Source organism: Mus caroli, chromosome 7, assembly GCF_900094665.2.
Source record: "Mus caroli chromosome 7, CAROLI_EIJ_v1.1, whole genome shotgun sequence".
NCBI lineage: Eukaryota > Metazoa > Chordata > Mammalia > Rodentia > Muridae > Mus > Mus caroli.
Genome location: NC_034576.1, coordinates 68,559,985 through 68,568,919, shown reverse-complemented (window position 1 = coordinate 68,568,919; position 8,935 = coordinate 68,559,985). Strand labels below are relative to the sequence as shown.

Here is an 8,935-nt window from a genome sequence, read left to right as displayed (position 1 = left end):
GTTTTTCGAGACAGGGTTTCTCTGTATAGCTCTGGCTGTCCTGGAACTCACTTTGTAGACCAGGCTGGCCTGGAACTCAGAAATCTGCCTGCCTCTGCCTCCCCAGTGCTGGGATTAAAGGCATGCGCCACCACGCCCGGCCAGGGGTTTCCTTCTTAACGGCTTTTACCACCTACCCCTGTCTGCTGAAGACTACCACCCTGCCGACTCCTCAGCCTTGCCTGTATCAGGTCCTAGGAAATGAGCCTTCCTAGCTTCGAGGGACCTTGTAATATTTAACAAATAATATACCTTCCCCAAATGCACCCGATGTGGTGCTTGATCAACGCAGGGATCTGTGAACGTGATTCCTGGAAAGAAGCTGTGTGTGCGAGACCAACTGACTGACTAGAACTGTAGTACTGTAGAAAGGTTGGAATGTTGCAGGTCCGGAGGCTAATTCCCTTATCTCGGGATAGTTCTAGCTCTCTGCAATAGTCACTCCCGCCCCACCTCTGTATCCGCACTCACATCTTGTGACTAATAGAAAAAACATTTTGGAATCCATGAACTCATCAGACCACTGGCTTCCACCAACCCCAAAGCTAAGACAGCATCTTTGGCCTATAGCAGAGCTTCCCCATCTTGCTGTAACTGCCTCTCAACTTGAATCTATCCACCAATGTATTTTAGTCTTGCCTTGATTTCTGACTTTCTTTATTCTGTTAAACTATAAAACTTCGTGAAACTGCTTCTGCAGTGAAACATGGAATTTGGGGCAATCTCAATCTGGTTGTGGTCACTCAAATTGGCTCCAGAGTAAGTTTATTAGCTGGGCGGTGGTGGCGCACGCCTTTAATCCCAGCACTTGAGAGGCAGGGACAGGCAGATTTCTGAGTTTGAGGCCAGCCTGGTATACAAAGTGAGTGCCAGGACAGCCAGGGCTACGCAGAGAAACCCTGTCTTGACCCCCCCACACGCACACACACACAAAAAAAAACCAGAGTAAGTTTATTGTCTTTAAGATGAGAACTGTGGATTTTGCATTGACATTCCCTTTATGTTGTACGTTCCCAGCACATTGACTAGACTGGGACCTCAATGAAAGGGCGGACCATAAGCAACTAAAGCAGATGTGCTAGCTCACAGATGATAAGCATTTGGTTGTGGGTTTGGAGGATATGTAATGCCATAAACTGACAGTATAAATCATAGCTTTCTGTTGACATGACCGGTCTTCGGAGTCCTGCCTTCCACACGAGGCTGTCTACCCGGAACCCAACAGGCTGTAGCTCTACAAGACTGACTGCCTCCACTTGGTGATAAGAGTTCAAAGCCTTTCCGTGTGTTTTTCATGACAGTACATTTTTAATATTCTAGTTTTTCACTTTTAAGGATCCATTAGAGCTTCTTCACCTTTTGATGGGCTTGGGGGAGTGGGGGCATGTCTTGACTGCTACCAAAATTTGGTTATTTGAGTAAAACTGTCATGAATGTGTGTGCAAGGCTCTGTGTGCACTTTCCAGAGATCATGTGTATATATATATCAATTGCTGCACTATGCACGATGTGGAAGATGGGTCTGCTTGTCAGAGACTGGCAGGCAGGTTTCCACAGAGGCTGGACCACTCTATGGTTGCCCTGTGTCCCCCCTCACTAGCTTTGGAGGATGTCAGTGATTTGGATTTGGTCACTGTGATAGATCCATACATAGTGCTATGTGTCCTTGACTTAAGCATTCTGCTTTTCATGCTCAATATCAGCCGTGTGTGATTTCTCCCTGCTGTATTTTGTCAGGCCAGTGAAGTTTTCTCCTGCGCTTACTTACGTCTTAGGGTTAGTATGGCTGTGATGAAACACCATGACCCAAAGCAACTTAGGGAGGAAAGGGTTTATTTGGCTTGCACTTCCATATCGCTGTTCATGATCAAAGGAAGTCAGGACAGGAACTCAAGCAGGGCAGGAACCTGGAGGCAGGAGCTGACACAGAGGCCATGGAGGGATGCTGCTCACTGGTTTGCTCATCTTTACTTGCTCAGACTGATGTTTTATAGAGCCCAGGACCATCAGCCCAGGGATGGCTCCACTTACAACGGGCTGAGTCCACCTCCATCCATCATTAATTTAAAAAAATGCCCTATAGCCAGATCTTATGGAGGCATTTTCTCAATTGAGGTTTCTTACTTTCAGATAACTCTAGCTCGTGTCAAGCTGGCATAAGACTACTCAGCACGACCTATTTCATCTTTTATCAGAAATGCATATTGGACTTCATTAAATACTGTCCCTGTGAATATTGAGATGTTCTCAAATTTGTTTTTAGTGTGTTAGTATGATGAAATACATTGATTTTTGGATGTTAAGCCCACTGTACATATGAGTATTAAAGCTCACTTGCTAACTTTGCAGTACTTTTATTATTCAGTTTCAACATTGCACAGATCTCATTGATTAAGGATGAGAGAGTTTCCTGGAGGAGTTCTCGTGGGGACCCTGGGTGGTCGCTGCATTTCTCATCTGATTCCAAGCATCTTCCTTTGAGAACCTGCAATCTCGTTGCAAACTGTTATCAGGTGCTTTTGACTTGGTCTTCTGCTTGCTAGGTTTCCCCCCCAGTTAAGGCTTTGGTTTTACAGGACCAGAATATACTCACTGGCTTCTCAGTGCAGGGGTAGCCTTCACTGCCATTGCTGTCAAGTGATGAGGAACGGCAGAGAATTCAGGCATCTTCCATGCTGACCAGGGACAGGCCTCCTTCTAAACTACCAGCTTTCCATCTGAAAACTCTCTTCACTCTATTATCTTTTTTTCTGTCTCCGAGTTGTGTCCGGCCAGCAGCTCACATGTCTGGGTTCTAGTCTGGAAAGGCATCTTGGAAACCTGGAAGAGGCAGTGGGAGTGGCAGGACGATAGGGCGGCAAGCTCTGCCCCATGCTCTCTAACACTGAAACCTGAGCAAACAGGTTTCAGGCTGGGGAGGGGAAGTTACATCTCCGTGTGTGTGTGTGTGTGTGTGTGTGTGTGTGTGTGTGTGTACATGCATGAATATGAAGAGCAGAAGGCAACTGTGATGGTTTGTATATGCTTGGCCTAAGTAGTGGCAATATTAGAAGGTGGTCCTGTTGGAGTGGGTGTGGCCTTGTTGGAGTAGGTGTGTCATTGTGGGTGTGGGCTCAAAGACCCACATCCTAGCTGCCTGGAAGTCAGTAGTATTCTGCTAGCATTCTTCAGAAGAAGATGTAGAACTCTCATCTCCTTCTGCCTGCCTGGATGCGGCCATGTTCCTGCCTTGATGATAATGGAATGAATCTCTAAACCCGTAAGCCAGCCCCAATTAAATGTTGTCCTTTATAAGACTTGCTGTGGTCATGGTGTCTGTTCAGAGCAGTTAAATCCTAAGACAGCAACCTTGATTGTTGATTTCCAGGATGTAGCCACTGTTTTTTGAAAAACAATCTCTCACCAGACATGCTCACCAAGTAGTCTAGATCTACCAGCCAGTAAGCCTCAGGTGTCTGCCTAACTCTGCCTCCCTAGTGCTGGGATTTACAAGCACACACCATGGTTACCCAGTGTTTCTGTGAGTCCTGGAGACTGAACTTGGGTCCCCAAGGCTTTGTAATAAACACTGTACTAAGCTATCTTCCAGTCCCTTCTCTCGTCTGTCTCTGGAGTCGTTGGGGGTCATCCCTTTGGGAATGGTCATTGGGGCTGCTGTGTTTGTTCCCTCTGCAATCTCTGTGGGTTCTGGGTCTCCCTATAGCTCTCTGAGATGACTCAGATTTGTTAGATTCTCCCAATTCCTTGGACTATCTCTCTTTTTGCTTTTCCTCTAAACAGTTTGGCAGCTCTGCTCAACGTCTTGGTTTTTCTTTCAAATACCATCTTTCCCCCAGGCATCTAGTGACTTCATACTTGAAAATGTAGAGCTGTGCATATAGATGAGAAAGCCAACTCAAAGTCAGACTCAGTTTCCCCTACTTTATACTTACATCTCTGACCTCACCAGCCAGCAGGTGATTCTGCAGCATAGGACGCTAGTAACACCCTCTAATCCAGTGGGTGACACTTTCTCTTGGAGTGTCCTGACTAGTTTGATGTTAACTTGATGCAAGCTAGATTTGTCAGAGAGGAGGGAGCCTCCTTCCTCAATTGAGAAAATACCTCTGAAAGATTGGGATGTTGTCAAGCCTGTGGGGTATGTTCTTAATTAGTGATTGATGAGGGAGGGCTTAATATATTGTGGGTGGGGCCATCCCTAGACTAGTGGTCCTGTGTGCTAAAAGAAAACAGACCAAATAGCCATGTGAGGAAGCCAATAAGCAGCACCCCAGTGGCCTCTGCATCAGCTCCTGCCTCCAGGATCCTGCCCTGCTTGAGTTCCTGTCTGGACTTCCTTTGATCATTAATAGTGAGTACAACAGATATGTAAGCCAAATAAACCCTTTCCTCCCCAACTCACCTTTTGGTCACAGGGTTTTGTTACAGCAATAGAAACCCTAACTAACTGAGATGTGAAGATAGCTTGGACTAAGATAACTTGTATCCCACTAGGAAAGGCTAAGTCCACAAAAGTGCCTTTCGACTTTAGATTCCAACCCCAAGCCACTGGCTGCTTTGCCTGTGCTTCTGACTGGCCAGCTGGAAAGGAGATGTTTGTTGTGTTGTGGGTATGAGGTGTTCCTGTTGGTTCTTGTGTATGAGCAGTTAGTGCCTAGATAGTGAACCAATCACTAAGGGTGAATGTATTGAGTTGAAACCTGGCCCAGGTTCTGGTGGCCTCTCCTGCTGCTCCCCTCTCTCTCCTTCCCCATTTCTGCTGTGATCTAACCAGCCAGATTCCTCGTGGCCACGTTCCTCTGTCCATGAAACTACAATGTAAGCTAAAATGTGTCCTTCTTCCTCTGAGTCACTTCCTGTCAGGTATTTGGTGACAGCAACAAGAGAAAGAAAAATCTGGACATGGTATCCACTTGTCCTTTTAGTCACAGCTCCTAGGAGGAAGAGATAGATGAGTCTCTATGGGTTCCAGACCAGCCTGTTCAACACGGCAAGTTCCAGGGCACCCAAGACTACACAGTAAGACTGTGTTGCCCTCAAACAAATAAAGTAACCAAATAACTGTAGGGGATACTTTGTGATCTGGATATGCACAGGCTGATTTCTGTCCCCAGAGACCTGGTTGCACTTTGGACTTTGGTGTGACTCAGCGTTTTGTGACTCACCTCTTGATTGGTTAAATAAGGGCTGACTGCTCTGGAGAGAACAAGACAGGACATCCATGCCTGGACTAGGAGAGTGGGTCTCAGGTTGGTGCCATCTTTATTGGAACACAAATGAAAGAGGAGGTGCCAGAGAGAGGCTAAGGGTAAAGGGCCACCTGGCTGGGAAGCAGGCCAGGCCAGCATAGTCGGATTAGAATAGCATAGAATTTGCCCATTAGTGCCTGAAATTCATTAATAAGTATAAAGGTCTCCATGTCGTTATTCAAAGCAAGGGCTGGTACAGGGAAGCTCAAACTTTTGCAAGTAACTGATTTCCATTGCTCTGGTCCTTTTAGGTTCAACCAGTTTGCTGAAATGCTCACACAACTAAGAAATACAGCTTTTATTTTAAAGGATACAGATGGAGAGATTAAAGTCTGGGAGAAGGGTTGTTGAGCTCTCATGCCCTCTTTGAGCACCCCCTCAGGAACCCCCATAAGGTCTCCAGACATTGCCTTTTTTTTTTTTTTTAAAGATTTTTATTTATTTGTTATATGTAAGTACACTGTAGCTGTTTTCAGATACACCAGAAGGGGGCATCCGATCTCATTACAGATGGTTGTGAGCCACCATGTGGTTGCTGGGATTTGAGCTCAGGACCTTCGTAAGAGCAGTCAGTGCTCTTAACCACTGAGCCATCTCTCCAGCCTCCCTTTTTTGGGTTTTATGGAGGTTTCATTACAACGGTATGATGGAACTGTGAACAACAGTGAAAATGTGATTGAGTGAAGTCTGTGCTGACAGACAGCTGGGTGGATCCTTCAGTGTTCTTCTCTTAAGGATGCAAGGCAAGGTCTTGCATGAGGGTCTTATTGCTGCAAGGCAGATCAGAAACTTCTCTTCGATTTTCTTGCTGTGTGCAGGCCTGAACTTGGAACCTCATGTGAGCTAGGCAAGTACTTGATCCTGCTCACCGTTTTCTTCATTTTTATTGACATGTAGAAAGTATCCATCTGTTTTCTGTCACTTTATGAAGCCAATTTGCAAAGAGGAAAAGTGTATGTTGGTTCACAGTTTTGGAGATCTTGGTCCATGATCAGTTGGCATTGCGGCTCTGGGCTTATGGTGGCACATCTGATGGGAGTGAGCAATGGCACAAATTAAAAAGGAGGAGGCTAAGGTCTCACAGGCAGATCAAAGACATCACTCAGTGGACAAAGACTCCATATTAGGTATTACTTCTCTTATACAGTTTAACAATTATTATATTTTATTTTCTGAGATGATATGTTATTTCCCCCCTTTCTGTCTTCCAAGCCCTTCTATACACCTATCTTTTTAATGGATTATTTATATATAATATATATGTATTTAATGTAATATTATTATATAGCATGATATAAATATATAATACAGTATATAATATATTATAATGTAATGTAAAACAATTATATAATGTTATATAATATATGTTATATAATATAATATAATATAATATATAATATTATATAAGTATAATATTATAGATATTATAATCTATAGATAACAAAGAAATGCTGAGAGTGGGAAAAATAGTCTTCTCCAGAGAAGTGCACACCAACTGGTTATCTAACACCAAATGGTCAGCCCTGAAAACATACATGCAGGTAACATTATACAAACTGAACAGGCCTTACTTCCTAAAGCTCCCACTACTTCCTGGTAATACCAACATGAAGACCAAGACTTTTCACATAGGTCCCCCAAGGGACATTCCAGATCCAAGCTACAGGAGAGGTGTGGGAAACTCACCATCTTAAACCCGAGGTCAGTACTCCCCTCCTTTGACGGGGGCTTAAGCTTCCCTAGAATGCACACATAAACAGCTTTTCTCCTAGAGCCCATCTAAGTCACTGCCACGATCTCAGGTCAGAGACTCGAAGTCCTCTAGTTTACAGGTGCATTACGTCAGTCCCCTTGGATGAGTCTTGGCCAAATTTGCTGGAGCAAAATCTGTGACTTCAAATGATTACCAATACGGCAGCAGGGGCCCAAGGTGGAGCTGCATCCCAGAATTAGAGTTAGATCTGAAGAGGATGCCCCCTTGGGTGATTCTAGCCTAAATAATCCATCATCCCACCGCCAGGGCTGGAGACAGACTGCAAAGCACATATCCAAGGGGCCAGCTGCTGGGAGGTGTGCAGCGCATTCTCCAGCCCAGCAAGGCTGTTTTGTTGTTGCCATAGAATCCCCCAGGTAATGCTTCACACTTCAGGGAAATAGGCTCTGGAGGAAGCAGAGGATCTTGAAGAAAGCTCTGTAATTATAATTGAAAAGAAGGCAGCTACTATTTTGCCTGCAGAATACAGTGTTTCTCCTCCTGTGAGCTAGTAGCATACAGACCCCCGGGTCACCTCTTCTGCATTTGTATAACATCTTTGGCTACTGCTTCAACCTCTGGTTGAAAAGAGAGTCTCTCTTCCTCTGGGAATCTCCCAGTCTCCACCAACTCACAGTTGGGTCTCATAACCTCTAGCTGTGCTGAGTTTAAAGTTCCCATTTCACAGGGATGGATTTCAAGTGAAAAAAAAAAAAATCCAACAGGGAGGATATGAGACAACTCAACACTTCAGCCGGATCTGTCTTCAACTATTTACAGCTATGTTTTAAAAACATGTCATTTAAATATGAGTGGCGGCTTCCTGTAAAACTTTGGATGTAGCAAGCAACAAGAAATATGGCCCCGGGTGGTGAGAAAGGAGACAAATAGTTTCTGTACACAAAGCCCTACCATAATAAACAAGCAGAGGTGCTTCCTGACCCACCGTGCCAAGCAAACATTCGCATCCTAGCCTCTGCTGCATTCAAAATATTTTTACTAGACCAAGTGCAAAGTATTATTATCATTAATATTAAGTTTATCCTTCTTGGAACGTGCCCAGGCTAGGGTTCTACCCAAAGGCCCTGTAGCAGCCAAGGGTAAGGACGTTGATCTCGGCAGTTAGTTTGGTTTTAATTCCCTTCATATAAATTTTGCAAAGCTGGGGACACACATACAAATTATTGTGCTGATGAAACCTACGCCCAACAGCCCCAGGCCCCAGCAACCACCCCACAAAACCATCGAGACGGAAATTCCAGAGCAGTAAATTGGTGGCACGCAGAGCCAGGTTCCCAAAGGGGTGGGGGAAGAGAGGCAAGGACAGTTATGAAGACACGGGTGTCCACAGCTGCCAGGGAGCCCACCAGGCCACAGTGTAAGAGCCTCTGGAGGAAGCAAAGTGGATGAGAGAGAAACGTCTTTCTGTACTCTCTTTGTTCAGAAAAGCAAATGCTAATGTAGATATTCCCTTTGCTTAAAACCAAAACAACAACAAAACAAAACTGAAAGCAACAAGAACCATAAACCCAAAGCTACTAGTCATAATGCATGTGCCATGTAAGTTGACACATGTGTCACATGTAAGAGATGCTTGCTTGTATGCAGTTTTCTGAGGTTCCATAGAGCCACCTGTGCAAGTCACACCCAAGACCCAGAATGTTAGCATTCCCCAGGAAGTACCCCTGGGTCCCTCTGCAATCAATACCTGCACACCACATCTCTCCAGAGGTGACTACCACCATCTGGAACCCTTCCATATATTCCTTTGTAGGTAGGAACAAGAAATAACAGAATATATATATATATATATATATATATATATATATATATACACACACACACACATATATATATATATAATTTTTAAGATTTATTTATTTTATGTATATGA

General features: G+C 44.5%; 1 long non-coding RNA gene across 1 annotated transcript in view; it reads right to left on the bottom strand.

Moving 5' to 3' along the window:
- Positions 1 to 5,830: 5,830 nt before the first annotated feature.
- Positions 5,831 to 8,935, bottom strand: part of LOC110298681 — a 15,486-nt gene continuing 12,381 nt past the window's right edge. The window contains exon 4 of the long non-coding RNA XR_003837193.1: positions 5,831 to 6,317. This is a non-coding gene — a long non-coding RNA (uncharacterized LOC110298681). The remainder of the gene's footprint in view (positions 6,318 to 8,935) is intronic.